This window comes from Panthera leo, chromosome E2, assembly GCF_018350215.1.
Source record: "Panthera leo isolate Ple1 chromosome E2, P.leo_Ple1_pat1.1, whole genome shotgun sequence".
Taxonomy (NCBI): Eukaryota; Metazoa; Chordata; class Mammalia; order Carnivora; family Felidae; genus Panthera; species Panthera leo.
Window position 1 is genome coordinate 56,267,896 of NC_056693.1, and position 16,831 is coordinate 56,284,726.

Sequence of the window (16,831 nt, forward strand, 5' to 3'; positions counted from 1 at the left end):
AGGCCAGGGTCTCCCAGGAGCAGCCCTTCAGTGGTCTGGCTTAAGCCCTTGCCACCTTCTTCGGAAATGGAAATGAGCTTGAGGCAGACAGCGGGCATCTTGCGAGGAGGCCTTTGCTTCCATAGGTACCGAGGCACCAGAAAGCATAAAGGGTTCGGTAGCTTTAGGGTGCGTTATGTCTAATTTCTCAAGAAAAGGAAGCACCAATGATCGTCCATTTGTTCATGGACTGATTCATTTCATTCATCTATTTCAACTACCAAATATCGAGCCTCTAGTGCACGCCGGACTTTAAAGGGACAGAGAGGAGTATAAAACCAGTCCTTACACTCAATAGTTGGGGGGTGGGCGGTGCACAGCAATGTATACCTGTAAGCAGTGCCCCAGGGTTCCCCAGGGGGTCTCTGCAGTGAGAAGCGGGCACCCGAGGGGGAATCAACCACAGGGGTGTCAAAAATCTGCCGGAGGACACAATATCTAGATTTTCTTTTACTAATGTATTCATTTTTAAAAACTTCATCCAGCCTGTGATGCTACAGTCATTATAATGTCAGGACCGTCTCCTACTTACTTAGTACCTACAGGTTATAATTAATCACTGATATTCATAACAATGATTCTTAGGCCCTCGGGAGTTTAGAACTGCTTTCTGAATTTTCAGAGAAGGATTACACTTTGTTTAATTTAATTGGCATTGAGTGTTTACCCTTGAGTTTCAATTCCCGGAAACCTGGCATCCATGCAGAATGTACTGCTCTGCGCCGGAAGATATTGTCTATCCGTTTATCTCATTTGTCCCCATGAAGGAGGTTGGTCACGTGTTGCTATTGATATTTTGTAATCAAGAGAATGGGGGCGATGGTTAGCTGAGGGTCCCACACCAGCTACAGCCGTGACAGATCCAGGATTAAAACCGAAACCTCCTACTCTCAACCTCTGGTTCCAAAGCTCAGAATTAAGTGGAACATACCCTTCTCTAAGTGTTCCGGATAAACGCCAGTGTTTCTTGCCATTATTCCGTAGAGGAAATCACCCCATCATCTTTCTCCTGGACCCCTTCAGTAGATTCTCAACTACGCTGTCCGTTGCCCTCTTATTCCTTTTCAGTCCGTCTTCCGCATGTTTTCCAGAATGATCTTTTTAAAATTCACATTGGAGTTATTCCCTCACACCACACACCATCTCCTACCTCCTAACCCATAAAGAGGTTTCATTTTTAGTTGCTTTACTGAGATGTAAATCATATACTATATGCTGAGAGTTTAGCTCAACGACTGGTGTCGCTGCCTGGATGCCCATTTCTCTTAACCTAGCAGCCTGCGGCAGTCCCTCAGCCCACCCAACCCCTCACACACGCTTAGGTCCTAGGGAACAGCCCATAGGGCCACATGCAAAGGTCAGTTCCTGCTGTGACTTCCCAATAGCGCTGGTGACCAATAGTCCCTCTGTTTCCCAGGGTCTTCCCCTGGAACAGCTCTTAGATAAGAACATTGTGAAGTTCCCAAAACTCTGCTCTTCTGGTCTGAATGGGCCAACCTGGCTTTAGCCCAGGATCCCCAAAGCACTGCACCCACAGACCTAATAAAGGAACGTACCCCAGGTCCCATCACACTCTCCATACACTCTGTCCTGATCCCCCTATGCGGCCCTTCAGGGTGTGCCCTGCCCCTGCTCCAGGACTGGTGGGTAATAAGTTTCTCTGTTCCAGTTTCTGTCACGGTCTATGTTGAATTGCAGCTCACCTTCTGGCCCCCTGTGCTCCACTTTACAAATGTGAATTTAATAAAGTCCAAACACCACACAAATCACTCTAAATTTAAAGTATACAAATGCAATTTCTTACTTGACACATCTCCAAAGGCAAGGGAATTAAAAGCAAAAATGAACTATTGGGACCTCATCAAGATAAAAAGCTTCTGCATAGGAAAGGAAACAATCAACCAAACTAAAAGGCAACTGATGGAATGGGAAAAGATATTTGCAAATGACATATCAGACAAAGGGCTAGTATCCAAAATCTATAAAGAACTCACCAAACTCCACACCCGAAAAATAAATAATCCAGTGAAGAAATGGGCAGAAGACATCAATAGACACTTTTCCAAAGAAGACATCCAGATGCCCAACAGACACATGAAAAGATGCTCAACGTCGCTCCTCATCAGGGAAATACAAATCAAAACCACACTGAGATAGCACCTCACGCCGGTCAGAATGGCTAAAATGAGCAAATCAGGAGACTACAGATGCTGGCGAGGATGTGGAGAAACGGGAACCCTCTTGCACTGTTGGTGGGAATGCAAACTGGTGCAGCCACTCTGGAAAACAGTGTGGAGGTTCCTCAAAAAATTAAAAATAGATCTACCCTATGACCCAGCAATAGCACTGCTAGGAATTTATCCAAGGGATACAGGAGTGCTGATACATAGGGGCACATGTACCCCAATGTTTATAGCAGCACTTTCAACAATAGCCAAGTTTTATGGATAGAGCCTAAATATCCATCAACTGAAAAATGGATAAAGAAGATGTGGTTTATCTATACAATGGAATACTACCTGGCAATGAAAAAGAATGAAATCTGGCCATTTGTAGCAACATGGATGGAACTGAAAGGTATTATGCTAAGTGAAATAAGTCAAGCAGAGAAAGACAGACACCATATGTTTTCACTCGTTAGTGGATCCTTAGAAACTTAACAGAGAACCTTGGGGGAGGGGAAGGGGGAAAAAAAAAGTTCCAGAGAGGAAGGGAGGCAAAGCATAAGAGACTTTAAATACTGAGAACAAACTGAGGGTTGATGGGGGGTGGGAGGGAGGGGAAAGTGGGTGATGGGCATAGAGGAGGGCACCTGTTGGGATGAGCACTGGGTGTTGTATGGAAACCAATCTGACAACAAGTTATATTTAATGTAATAAAAAATAAAAAATAAATAAATAAATAAATAAATAAATAAATAAAGTATACAATTCAGGGGGACCTGGGTGGCTTCCATTGGTTGAGTGTCCGCCTCTTAATTTTGGCTCAGGTCATGATCTCATGGGTCCTGAGATCAAGCCCCGTGTCGGGCTCCGTGCTGACCGTGCAGAGCCTGCTTGGGATTCCCCCTGTCCCTCTCTCTCTCTGCCCCTCTCCCCTACTCCTGTTCTCTCTCTCAAAATAAATAAATAAACATTCAATAAGCAAAGTATACAATCTGATGGTTTTTAGTGTATTCAGAGTTGTATCAATTCTAGAACATGTTCGTCTCCTCGAAAGAAACCTTGTTCCCATTAGCTATCATCCTCTATTCTCTTCACCGTCCCCAACCCTAGGCAACTAGGGTTGCCTATCTACCAGTCTACTTTCTGCCTCTATGGATTTGCCTATGTTGAACATTTCACATAAATGGAATCACATACCATGCAGCCTTTTGTGTCTGGCTTTTTTCACTTAGCGTGTGTTCAAGGTTCATCCACGTTGTGGCGGGGTGCCCGTGCTTCCTTCCTTATTTTGGTTGAATAACATCCCATTGTGTGTGTCCAGTATCTAAGTGTGTGTCCAGTCACTGTTGATGGGCATGTGGGTTGTGTCCCACTTTGGGCTCATACAAATAATGCTACTGTGACGGGCCCGTTTTTGTGGACCTGTGTTTCATTTCTCTTGGGTGTATGAGTAGGAGTGGCCTTACTGGGTCATATGGTAACTCTATACTTAAGTCTTTGAGGAACTTCCAAACTGTTTTTCCAAGTGGCTCCATGAGAGAGTGTCAGTCGTGTTAAGCTGCCCTCAGAAAAGAAGCCAGAAGGTTAAACCTTGTCTGCAAGCCCCTCTGACCTGGCCCTGCCATCTCTTCACTGCCCCCTCTTCTCTCATTCCTTCCCTCCCTCTGGCTTCTGGGCAGGTTTTCTGTGGCCACGTTGCTTCCTCTTCTGCCGGCTTCCATCAGAGAGGCCTTCTCACGACAGGCCCCACCCACAGTCTATATGCAATCTCCTTACTATGTCATTCCTTGCTTAATAATGAATTATAGGCTGCTGGGGCACCTGGGAAGCTCAGTCAGTTGAGTGTCCGACTTCGGCTCAGGTCATGATGTCACAGTCGGTGAGTTCCAGACCCGTGTCGGACTCTGTGCTGACAGGTTGGAGCCGGGAGCCTGCCTCGGATTCTGTGTCTCCCTCTCTCTCTGCCCCTCTCCCACTCACACTCCGTCTCTCTCTCTCAAAAATAAATAAACCTTGGGGCGCCTGGGTGGCGCAGTCGGTTAAGCGTCCGACTTCAGCCAGGTCACGATCTCGCGGTCCGTGAGTTCGAGCCCCGCATCAGGCTCTGGGCTGATGGCTCGGAGCCTGGAGCCTGTTTCCGATTCTGTGTCTCCCTCTCTGTCTGCCCCTCCCCCGTTCATGCTCTGTCTCTCTCTGTCCCAAAAATAAATAAAAAACGTTGAAAAAAATAAATAAATAAACCTTAAAAAATTAAAAATAGTAATTATTATTATTTATATGATGCTTATTTAATCCAACGAAATGGTGGCTATAAATGAGCCTTAAAAATCCTATGGCGGTATTTTTTAACTATTATAAATCAAGGATCTTGTGCAAAACCAAAGCATGATGGGGCATAGAATGTATGTGTTGAATGAATTCGTGACCACAAGAGAGAGAGTTTAGCTAGAGACTTCAAGCTGTCCAGATGGGTCTGTAATCTACATCAAAACTTTCATTTCTCCCTGGGTATTTTCCGGGTTCTTCCTTTTGCACCAAATGTTCTAAAATAGGCATACAAAAAAGTTTTTCTCTCAAGGGCCAGATACTTTTGGCCTTGTGAGCCATGGAGACTGTTTGCAGCTACTCGATTCTGCTGGTCTATTCTAGTGAAAAAGCAGCCTCAGACAACAGGTCAGTGAGTGAGGGTGGCCCTGTTCCGATATTTCATTTACAGAAACAGACAGCAGACTGGATTTGAGCTGGGATTACTAACGTTTGATTCTCTTCGAGCTTACCAAATTTTCAGCTTCGTGAGGTCCAGCCTAACAAAACTTACCAGAGAAGGGCACTGTCAGATGAATTCGGGTTCCTTAGCATGTGCCCCATATACAGCACGGGCACGCTCGCTGGGCCATTTGCTGCACGGTCTGGGTGGGTGGGTAGATCTGTAATCCCAGGTCCTCTCCAGTTGGCCCAGAAACATGCAGAAAGGGACATCATGAGCAAAGTGACGAGTGACACTGGCATCTTCATTCTGGGCTGGCCAGGATGCTGGAGGAAGTTGGTGGCGCTGAACCGGGGGAGTCTGGATGGTCCAGAATGGAGCCCGATGCAGGCTGGTTGTCATGTGGACTGTCCGTACTCCGAAGCACAGAACCTGTGTACCACGCTGGGGGCATCTGGTCAAACGGAGGGAAAAAAATGGAGCAGTCAGAGGAGACATCCAGAAGAATCTAACAGAATGTATCTGATCGTGACACGGTCATGTCTGGCTGTGTGAGGCATTTTTGTGCACAAGTAAAAAAATCCGAGAAGAGATGCTGACCTCGGGGCATAAGAATGGTAAAGAGGGGTTTTTGTGAGAAATATAAGTCAATTCTTGTAGCTTGCACTGCCTCGTTTATGAAGGCAGGGACAGATGGGCTCACTTTGGTGAGCTAGAATTCGCATCAAGTTCGTATCAAGTTTCATTTAAATATGCTTATTAGTAATATGTGTATCAGAACCAAATCGTTTTCTATCAGTCATCGCCAAACAACAAATAATCCCATGTAAAATATGTTTGCCCACTTTAGAGAGTTATGGCAACTTTGCTGATCGTGGCTTCTTCCTCTGGAATAGGCAGAAAATGCTACGGTTGAATTCTCAATACATTGCCTCTTAGCTGGGCTCACCCTCAGGGAATTCTCAAATGACAAGTGTCACCTCTTTCTTGTCTATTGATCTGTCCTCTAGAGAAAAAGAGACTTCCTTATAAACTCAAAGCCCTTAGCTCATCCATTGTTCATTTGTTACATTTATTGAAAACCGGCTCTATGAAAGACAGTGTTTCACTGTGCTGTGGGAACCAGGCAGGCAAGTCTCCCTGTCCTCGTGAGCTTACATTCCACGCGTCTTACATTTTCTGTGTCTTCCATGAGCTGTCATTCTGGCAACTGTTGAGGAAGCATCTGCATCATAGGCCTGTGATAGCAAGAGCCGGGGAAACAACATAGGGATTAGGATGAGCATTGATTGAAGAGTGACTGTACTTGATCACAGAGTTGAGGGAGGCCTCTGTTTTGAGGAAAGACATAAATGGAATGAGGGGCAGGCCACAAAAACTCCTTGGAAAGTGTGTTCTAGGTGAGGGAACAGTGTCTTCAGGGACCGCGGAATGGAAATTAAGTTAGCTGGCTTGAGAAACACCAAGGAGCATGTGGCCAGGATGGAAGGATTCCGGGAGAATGATGGCAGATGGGGCCAAGGATGCTCCACGGTCCAAGTCAGGGCTGTGTGGGCTGCAGGGAGGACTTAGGACACAAGTCACGTGGGCTGATTGGGGAGCAGAACGGTGAAAGGTCCCATCTGTTTTTTTTGGATTTTTTAATGTTTATTTATTCTTGAGAGAGAGAGAGAGAGAGAGAGAGAGACAGAGTGTGAGTGGGGGAGGAGCAGAGAGAGGGAGACACAGAATCTGAAGCAGGCTCCAGGCTCTGAGCTGTCAGCACAGAGCCCGATGCAGGGCTCAAACTCACAAACCACGAGATCATGACCTGAGCCCCAGCCAGATGCTTAATCGACTGAGCCACCCAGGCACACCATCCCATCTGCTTTTTCAAAGGTCACCAGGAACGCTGGGTGGCAAATAGTGACGGTAAGGTAGCATAGGAGCAGAGAATGCAATTAAGAGATGCTCGTGATACTGCGGCGAGGGGGACTTAGCCCTGCGGTGGCCCCAGCCACCAACAGCTGGTGAGAGATGGCCAGACACAGGGTGGACGAGGTACGGCTCACAGGACCAGCGGATGGACTGGACGGGGCGGAGAGGACTGGGCATCAGCTGGTGAGCCCCACGCTTCTTCAACTCAGTAGCTGCACCGCCACTCACGTAGGAGCTAATGTCGATCCCTCTGTTGCAAAGAGAGACAGTGAATGCTTAAGGAAACAATGTGGACGGGCAAGGGGGGTGACTCGGCGACGCGCCGGCACTGGGGGAAATCAGCCGGTCCTGATTATTTGTGTAGTTCATTACCCTACGTGTCTTAAGGCCGCTGAGCACCTACAGAATCCCTGGGGTCGGACCTTGGGACTCTGCCTTACTCAAGTTTCCAGGTGATTCCCATGCAAATTAGTTTTCTTTTTTACTGTGATAAAACAGCACATTATGAAAAATTTCCATCTTAACCGCTTCTAAGCGTACAGTTCAGTGATGATAATGATATTCACATTGTTGTGAAACAGATCTCTGGAACTTTTTCTTCTTGCAAACCTGAAACTCTATGCCAATTAAATAACAGCTCCCTTTTCCCTCTCCCCTCACCCCCGATAGCCGCCATTGTCTGTGTCTATGAATCTGACTACTGTAGATATTTCCTATAGGAGGAATCACGGAGTAGCTGTCATTTTGCGACTGGCCTGTTTCACTCAGCATAATGTCTTCCTGGTTCAGGCCGTAGCATGTGGGGCATGTGGCCAGAGTCCTTTTCTTTTTAAGGCTATATAACATTCCATCATGTATATCTTTGTGGCACATTTCGCTTATCCATTCATCCACTGATGGACACGTGGGTTGCTTCTGCCTCTTGGCTGTTGGGATAATGGCTGCAGTGATCATGGGTGTGCATATACCTCTCCAAGACCCTGTTTGCAATTCCTTCATGTAGATATAGATATAGATATAGATATACACACATATATGGCATTGTTCTTCCACACAAAAGACACTTCTAGAAGTGCAACTCTTATGTCTCTTGATTGTGGTGGTGCATGTAGGTGGAGAACTAAGTACACAGGTATGTGTGCATGTACACACACATACAAGTAGAAATAAAACTGAGCAAATCTAGGATCCAGGACTGTATTGAGGCCATTGTTCTGCTTGCATTACTGTGGTTTGTAAGAGGTAACCGTTGGGGGACACTGGCCAAAGAGTGCATGGTACCTCTCTGTGCTATTTCTTCCACCTTCAGGAGAATAAAAATTTTTTTTAATTTTATTTTTATTTTTATTTATTTATTTATTTGTTTGTTTGTTTATTACATATGAAATTTATTGACAAATTGGTTTATAAAATTCAGGGGCACCTGGGTGGCTCAGTCAGTTGACGTCCAGCTTCGGCTCAAGTCACGATCTCGTGTTCGTGGGTTCGAGCCCCGCGTCGGGTTCCGTGCTGACAGCTCAGGGCCTGGAGCCTGCTTTGGATTCTGTCTCCCCCTCTGCCCCTCCCGTATGTCTCTCGAAAAACAAAATAAAACATATATATTTTTTCTTCAATTTCAAAAACAAAGCACTGCCCCCGCTGGTAAAGGCCCAAGTGGAGGGGCACAGAGTGCTGCCACAGAGTGGAGGAACCAGAGCAGGATTAGAGGCAGACCCACAGTGTTGAGTAGCCCAAGGGGCATGGGTGGCCCACAGCCCAGACAGCAGGACCAGTGTAGCAGGGACGAGGAGCTGGACATTTGGTGAGAGCCCAATGTCCCAACTTGTGCTCGCTCAAAAATAAATAAACATTACACAAATAAGGGGTGCCTGAGTGGCTCTGTCCGTTGAGTGCCTGCCTCTTGGTTTAGGCTCAGGTCATGATCTGGGTCATGATCTGGGTCATTATCTCACAGTTTTTGAGATCAAGCCCCGAGTCAGGCTCTGTGCTAACAGTGTGGGGCCTGCTTGGGATTTTCTGTCTCTCCCTCTTTCTCTGCCCCTCCCCTGCTTGGTTTCTCTCTCTCAAAAATAAATAAACTTAAAAAAAGTTTTTTAAACATTAAAAAAATGAGCTTCAGCTTCCTAAAGGCAGCTTTTTCCTTAGATGCCCGAGACCATGAACCCTAATCAGAAACTTAATGTTACAGAGAATTTTCGGTTTGTTTCACAAAAAAAAACAAAACAAAACAAAAAACAAACAAAACAAAACAAAACAAAAAAACCTTTAAGGATAACTGGAAGCTTCTATTTATTTAGCATTTTTTATGTGCCAGGTATTTTGTTGAGTGCTTTACAAACATCATGTATTTTACCTCACATAAACCCTGTGAGATAGGTGCCCGTCTCCCCTCTTAAAGATGAGGACTCTAAATCTGAAGTTCGTGCTTAGAACCTGAGCTCTTTCCTGGTTCTGAGACTTGATTAGCAAGATTAAAAGTGAAGCTTCAGAGAAAAAGCAGACCCTGATAACATTGAGGGCTCAGAAAACAGGGACACCTGGGTGACTCAGCTGAGAATCCGACTCTTTTCATTTTTAATTTTTTTAATGTTTATTTATTTTTGTAAGAGAGAGAGAGCGCGAGAGAGTGTGAGGGAGGGAGGGGCAGATAGAGAGGGAGACACAGAATCCAAAGCAGGCTCCCCAAGCTGTCAGCACAGAGCCCAACACCGGCTCGAACCCACAAACCGGGAGATCATGACCTGAGCCAAAGTTGGATACTCAACCGACTAAGCCACCCAGGCTCCCTGCATCCGACTCCTGATTTGGGCTCAAGTCATGATCTCACAGATCGAGGGGTAGAGCCCTGTGTCGGGCTGTGTGCTGACAGAGCCTGCTTGGGATTCTCTCTCTCCCTCTTTCTGTGCCCCTACCCCACTCTCTCCCTCAAAATAAATAAACATAAAAAAAAAAAAAAAAGGGAACGAAATTTGAAGAGTCCAAGTTCCCTACTGTGGAATTCTGTCAAGTGCATTGAGACTCTTTTTTTAATCCAAAACTCAGAGGCCTGGGAAAGGGGAAAAGCCAGCCACTGGCTGTGCTGCAATACCGATGATCCCCTGTCATACTTAACGCTCACGTGCTTCCCATTAATCATCAACACTGAGAGGTGCCAGATGTCCTGAAGTTTAACATACTCCCGTGACTCCCCACTTGTGATAAACCGTAGCCAATCTGCAGTCAATTTTAATAGAAACTTCATAGATGCTTTTTAACTCTGAAATTAACACATGCCCATTATAGAAAATCTAGAAGAGTGTAGAGAAGCAGAGTAAAAAAAAAAAATCACTGCTAATCTTTCAGTGTAAACTTAATTGTGTAATGTCTTTGCCTCTTCTTCGAAAAAGACATTATACTTCACGTACTATTTTGCAGTCAAACGTTTACTTCATACTATGAGCACCATACCATTAACATATTTTCTCATTCCCTAAAGTGTTTCTGCAATGTCGTGTTCTACTTTGTGTCGAGCCACCCAGGCGCCCCATGTAATATTTCCTGTTTGTAAGCAATATTGAAATGAATATGCATGTTATCAAACACCCCCCACCCCACCTGCTCGTCCCTGAGATACACAGATATCCCCCAGGCTAAATTTCTATAAGTAACATCACACGTTTTCAAGGCTTGGGATGCATATTGACATATTGCATTCCAGAAAGATGTTTTAGTGTTATCAGTAATGCATGAGTATTTGTTTCCTTATGTTTGACAAACACTGACTATTAGGTTTTCCTAATTATTTTGGCAATGTTGGAAGCAAAAAGTTACCTCATTTAATTTTATAATGCTTGTTGTTGTTTTGTTTTCTGATTCTGTTAATTGTTGTTTTGTCCTTATTGATTTTTAACCAGCTCTTTATATATTCAAGATGGTAAACATCTGTTTTATATGACACAACCACTTTTCCCAGTTTTCTATTTACTTTGTTTATGATATTTTAGTCATACAAAAACTTGCTTTTGAGTTTTTTAATCTCTCAATAATTCACTTAACTTATATCTTTAATACCAGTTTAGAAAGGCCTTCCCCACTCTATCACATAAATATTCAATGGGGTTTTTTTCTCCTAATACTTTAATCCACCTGGAATTTATTAGGCTATACTTTAAATGTTTATATATCAACCTTGATTTTTGGAGAATATCTGTTTTATAAAACACATTTTAATACTTATTTAACAAAATGACTTTAGATCTATAAACTAAAAAAAAAAAAAAAAAAGATACTGCATTCTTTCCCTTCTCTTTCTCTGAATTTTGCTTTTGGAGACAGAGAACAAGTGAAAATAAAATCCTCAGTAATTTTCTCCTACAGCTTTGTTTTCGAAAGTATTATATTTCTCATCTTTGTACAAAAATCCCCTTAACCCTTGTATGTATCCTTAATTGATCTGGTACAATTCCAATATCCATGATTTATATAAATTCTACTTGAACCAATTAAAATTTTCAGCCTGTGTCCCCTCTTGGGGTAGAGGATATTCACTAGGACTCTACCCAAGCTGCTTAAATAAAATTATTTTGAATATCTGCATAGATTTCTTACGCATAATTAAAATTAGTTCAAAAATTAAATAGAAAAATGCCCTCGAAGTCCAGCATGGTTGTGAGCATGCATACATAAGAAAAAAATATATGCTCTCATTATGTTTGGTGGAAAACACACTTTAAAAGTAAAATTTCGGATCAACAAAGGAAATACTACAGTCCAAGAGGAACAAGCTTTTCAAAGAACATTTGATAACAGTATCAAGATCCTTAATTAATAATCTAGCGAGTCGGAAACTTGAATCTCCCCTTTGATCACTTTTAGAGGGAGCTATAAACACCACATCCAGTCCGTCAAGGGGGAGATGCCACACAGAGCCGTGGAAGTGAAGGCAGGGGAATGTTAACAAAAGGCTAAAAATATCTTTTCCCTGGGAACTCTCCAGGAGCTAGCCCATAATGAGATTCAACTTAGATAAGTGAACAAAGCCAAGAAAACTAACTTGAAATGCAAGTAATTGGTGTCAAAGAGAAATCTGGAATAGTGAGATAGGAAAGAAGTTTGAAGGGAGTAATGGCTGACAAGGATTAAATCGAGGTACTTCGTCCACCTTCTCAAAAGTCTCAGTAAAGGTCTGTTGGGAGCAAACGAAGGCCAAGGTCACCAAACTCTCCCCTGATCTAACAAACCTTGTTTAGAATTTCCTACGTGCCAGCAACTGTGCTACACACAGTCCTTTATCTTTTTACTCAAAACAAAAACAAAATGGAGAATGATATCCCGAACACCATTTGTTACGTGGGCAAACTGACCTGGGAAGTTGAAATTACTTAATTACACGAGTTGTCATGTTACCCTCTTCGCCTAGGGCAGGCTTGGTGTGCACCTGTTTGGGCTTAATAGTTAATAGTAACACCTGCCTTCGTTCTAAAAATGTTACGGTCTGACCCATACATTAGGGACCACAGTAGCGGCAACGAATTACCACAAATGTGCGACCCCGAACAAACGCAAATTTGTTATCACACGCTTCCATAGGTCAGAGTACAACCCGGACGTCATGGAGCTAAAATCAATGTGCCAGTGGGCCTCCCTTCACTTCTGAAGTCTATGCAGGAGGACACTTGTCTTTCCTAGCATCTAGAGACTGCTCACATTCCTTGGCTGGTGGCCTCCTCCTCCGTTTTCAAAGCCAGTGAGGGTTGCTCAAGTCTGTTCTCACCTTCTGGCTCAGACCTTTCCTCTCCTGCTCTCTTAAGGACGCTTGTGATCATATTGGGCCCAACCTGATAATCCAGGCTGATCTCACTGTTTTAAGGTCAGCTGACCGGCAACTTTAATTCTGCTTTGCCATGTCAGTTAGCATATGCACAGGTTCCAGGGAGTAGGACATAAAGGTTTTTAGGAAGATTGTCATCCCACCGGCCACAGATGCTCTAAGGTAGCATATCCCCAAATCGGAAGACAGGCTTTCTGATTCAAAGTCTGGTTGTGATTTCAGTGATCACTGAGGATGTCTTCAATGGGAAAGTCCGGTTTGATCTTTGTGACATGTTGGTAGGTGGGGAGGGTGGGAGAATAGCAAACAGAAACTTGGTAAAAATATCCATCAGTGCTTTCTTTATTCAAGGCCCTTATGTATAGAAGGAATACCTAGGAAACAGTGTTCTTGCCTTTCAGTTGTCTGTGATCTCACTGGGCCATGAGTATATCCCCCACACACACACACAGAACACAGAAGTCTCTATGAGAGGAGCCTATAATAAATGGGTATGATACTCTATTAATTAACTATATAAGAAGTTAGATGCAAAACATAAGGGCAGTTAGAGTTTCATACTAAGCATACAATTTAGGAATTCATTTTATCTTCTTCTCTCCTATGACAGGAAACATTATATATTTCCATAGTGGAAAATCTGGTTTTTAAAAATCTTCCACGGGCAGCTGGGTGTCTCAGCCAGTTAAGTGTCTGACTTCAGCTCAGGTCATGATCTCATGGTTCGTGGGTTCGAGCCCCATGTCGGGCTCTGTGCTGACAGCTCGGAGCCTGGAGCCTGCTTGGGATTCTGTGTCTCCCTCTCTGTCAGCCCCTCCCTGGCTTGCTTAGGCTATCCTTTAAATGTTTATATATCAACCTTGATTTTTGGAGAATATCGTGTTTTATAAAACACATTTTAATACTTATTTAACAAAATGGCTTTAGATCTATAACCTAAAAAAAAAAAAAAAAGATATTGAATTCCATTTATTCTGTCTCTTGAAAATAAATAAATGTTAAAAAAAATTTTTTTGTAATCTTCCAACATTCTCAACCTTGAGAGATCGTCTATTATAAATAAACTCACAATGGCATCCTTACACAAAAATCTCTGTGGGCTTTTCTATTTCTATGGAAACCTGGAGCCCATCTACCACACCCTTGAGGTGGGAGAATTGGCTCATGTTCACACAGGACCCTCATGTCTCTACTCTTGGATAAAGTATTTTTGCTTTAAACAGATTATGGGTGATTTGCATACCATGTTCTCTTCCCACTCTACTCACCCTGATCATTTGAGAGGCACATTTATAAGAGGGAAAATTTCTTTCTTTTCTTTTCAGAAAATCTGACATTCTAGAAGGGAGCATGTTGTAGCTAGGCTAATAATGTAATATTCCCCAATCTATAGTGTTTTATTTTATTTAAAAATTTTTTTTAACTTTTCTTTATTTTTGAGACGGAAGGAGACAGAGCGCGAGAGGGGGAAGGGCAGAGAGAGGGAGACACAGACTTTGAAGCATGTTCCAGGCTCTGAGCTGTCAGCACAGAGCCCGACATGGGGCTCAGACTCGTGAACCGTGAGATCATGACCTGAGCTGAAGTCGGACGCCTATCCTACTGAGCCACCTAGGTGCCCCTAAGCCTGTAGTGTTTTCATAAGTATTTTCATGTTTATCAGGAAAAATTTATAATAAGCTCATCATATCCCTAAATTCATGGATAGTTTTGCCTTGAATGAGGCAACAATGAAACATAGCAATGTAAAGCTATTTACTATGAAGCAAATAACACAGTAAAGAAAATAAAACAAAAACGCAAAGGAAGCCCATGAAAGACCATTTGGCAAATGAGGGCAGAGTGGAAGAAAGCATGAATTTTAGAGTCAGACCTGCGTTTGGATCCAGCTGGATCACAAACTAGCTTTTGCTTATAGACCAGTACTTAACATTTCTCTGAGTTTTGCTGCAGTCAGTGTTTCTACAGGTTGTTTTGAGCCAAATGAGGCAATGCATAAAAAGCCCAGACGTGCATTGGACACCAAATAAACATTAGTTCCCTTCTTTAAAAGGCAAGTAACTAATTTAAAGTAGTTAGGTATTATTTACCACTGTGGTTCTTATTTCATGGATTAAGACTGCACGAAGAGTCATCTGACTGACAGTCCGTGGAGTTCAGACCGACTGTCAGCTCGTACCTGCCAGGGATGGACAGAAAGGACAGATGGCCAGAGCCGAGGCCAAACTTTGGACTCCAGTCTCTTAAAGAGGTACTGCCTCTTCATGCAATCAGTATTAAATCAGCTTTGTGCCATCAGTGTTAAATCAGGTGGCTGTTATGTGCAGACATTGGGTCTCAGCCTTGGGGATTCGTTAATGGTCAAGAACATTCATCACACCTCTGCCTTCATGGGACCAGTCAGAGAGGCAGACGTTAATTGAGTTGTCACACAAATAAATATGCTATATTATGGAAAATGCCGTAAAGGAAGGGTACCATACCACGGGACTGTAAACCAGGGACAGGCTAGTTAGTCTGGGGGACTAGGGAAGGATCTTCTTTGCTAGTGATATCTGAGCTGAGATCTGAGGGATAAATAGGGTCGACCAAGGACAGCAGGTGGGAGGATCACGTGTGAAAGTACCTGTGTTGGGAAGGAGCAGCGTAAATTGGGAAAACGGAAAAAAGATTTGTGTAGTTTGATAAGGACAAAGGGCATCTCTTAGGACATGAAATGAGTTTGGAGAACTGGGCTGGGGCCAGATGATAAAAAGACTTGTCTAAGTAAAGGAATGAGAAACTCCTGAGGGATGTCCATTATGGGGTGACATAAATTAATTAAAAATCTGAAAAGATACCCTGGAAGCCTGTCTTAGTCAGTGTTCTCCAGAGAAATAAAAGAGATAAAGAGATAGATAGATAGATATACACACATATACATACATCTTTATACAAAGGGATTTATTGTAAGCAATTGGCTCACACAGTTAAGGAGGCTGAGAAGTCCCGTGACTTCTGCAAGGCTGGTTCTGCAAGCTGGTTGTGTAATTGAGTCCCAGTCGAAAGGCCTGAGATCCAGGAGAGTCCAATGTGCTGATTGCAGTTCGGGCCTGGAAGCCTGAGAAGGAGGAACACCCGGGGCACATTGTCCAGGGCGGTGACCAGTACTGGGCTCTTGAGTGTGGCTAACACAATGAAAGAACTAGATTTTTTTTTATTTTATTTATTTTTATTAATTTAAATTTAAATAGCCATATGTGGCTAGTGGCTTCCAAATTGGACAGTGTAGGTTTGTTTTTTAATTTTTAAATTTTTTTTTTGAGAGAGAGGGAGAGAGAGAATGGATGGGGGAGGGGCAGAGAGAGGGAGACACAGAATCTGAGGCAGGCTCCAGGCTCCCAGCTGTCAGCACAGAGCCCGACGTGGGATTCGAACTCATGTACTGTGAGATCATGACCTGAGCCAAAGTCGAATGCTGACTGAGCCACCCAGGCCCCTCTAGACAGTGTAGTTTTAATATGTGACCCTGTTCTATCCCTTCATGTTGCTTATCTCTAACTGAAATTACTTTACTCCTGTGTTTTACATTGCCTATTACCTGTCTCTTTCATGCCGGAATATCTTGTTGACTGCTAGATTTGTAACACTCAGGGTAGGGACTGACATATATTCATATCTCAATGAACTTTCTGTTAAATTGACTTTCAAATTAATAAATGCCCCTTAAGAGCACTTTGCTATTTTTGAGTGCTGTTCCAAAGCACTTCGCTTCTAATGATCTTGCTTTCCACTGAAAAATCCAGAAATCAAACTCTGGGTAGTATGGTAACACAAAATGCTATCAGGTTGTGTGCTGACATTGTTGGTTTTATCAGATTCAGCTGGACGTTTCGTAGTCACCCTAATCAGTTACATCTCCTTAGTTTCTGTGTGTCTTTCCCTTATGTTGAGATGGACCTGGAGTCTACCCTCCCAGTTCCAACATTTTGCACACTTGGGGAAATGTGGATTCTGTTCCTCTAGCCTCCTTGTGGCTTCCGACACTGCCCAAAGCTTGTTCAACGGGGAAGTGTTGGAGAGGGTCATCGAGAGTTCATGAGCCAGGTCGTGACCTCCGGTTGACCCGGAAGCCGGATTCAGGCAATCCATCAGAGAGGTTCCTCACGCCTTCCCCGTCCTTGAAAGATAAGGTCTGCCCACCATTCCCACAGT

General features: G+C 43.5%; 1 protein-coding gene across 6 annotated transcripts in view; it reads left to right on the forward strand.

Moving 5' to 3' along the window:
* The window catches only part of CDH13 (cadherin 13), a 1,030,961-nt gene that overhangs the window by 623,594 nt on the left and 390,536 nt on the right, over positions 1–16,831 (forward strand). The window lies entirely within an intron of this gene.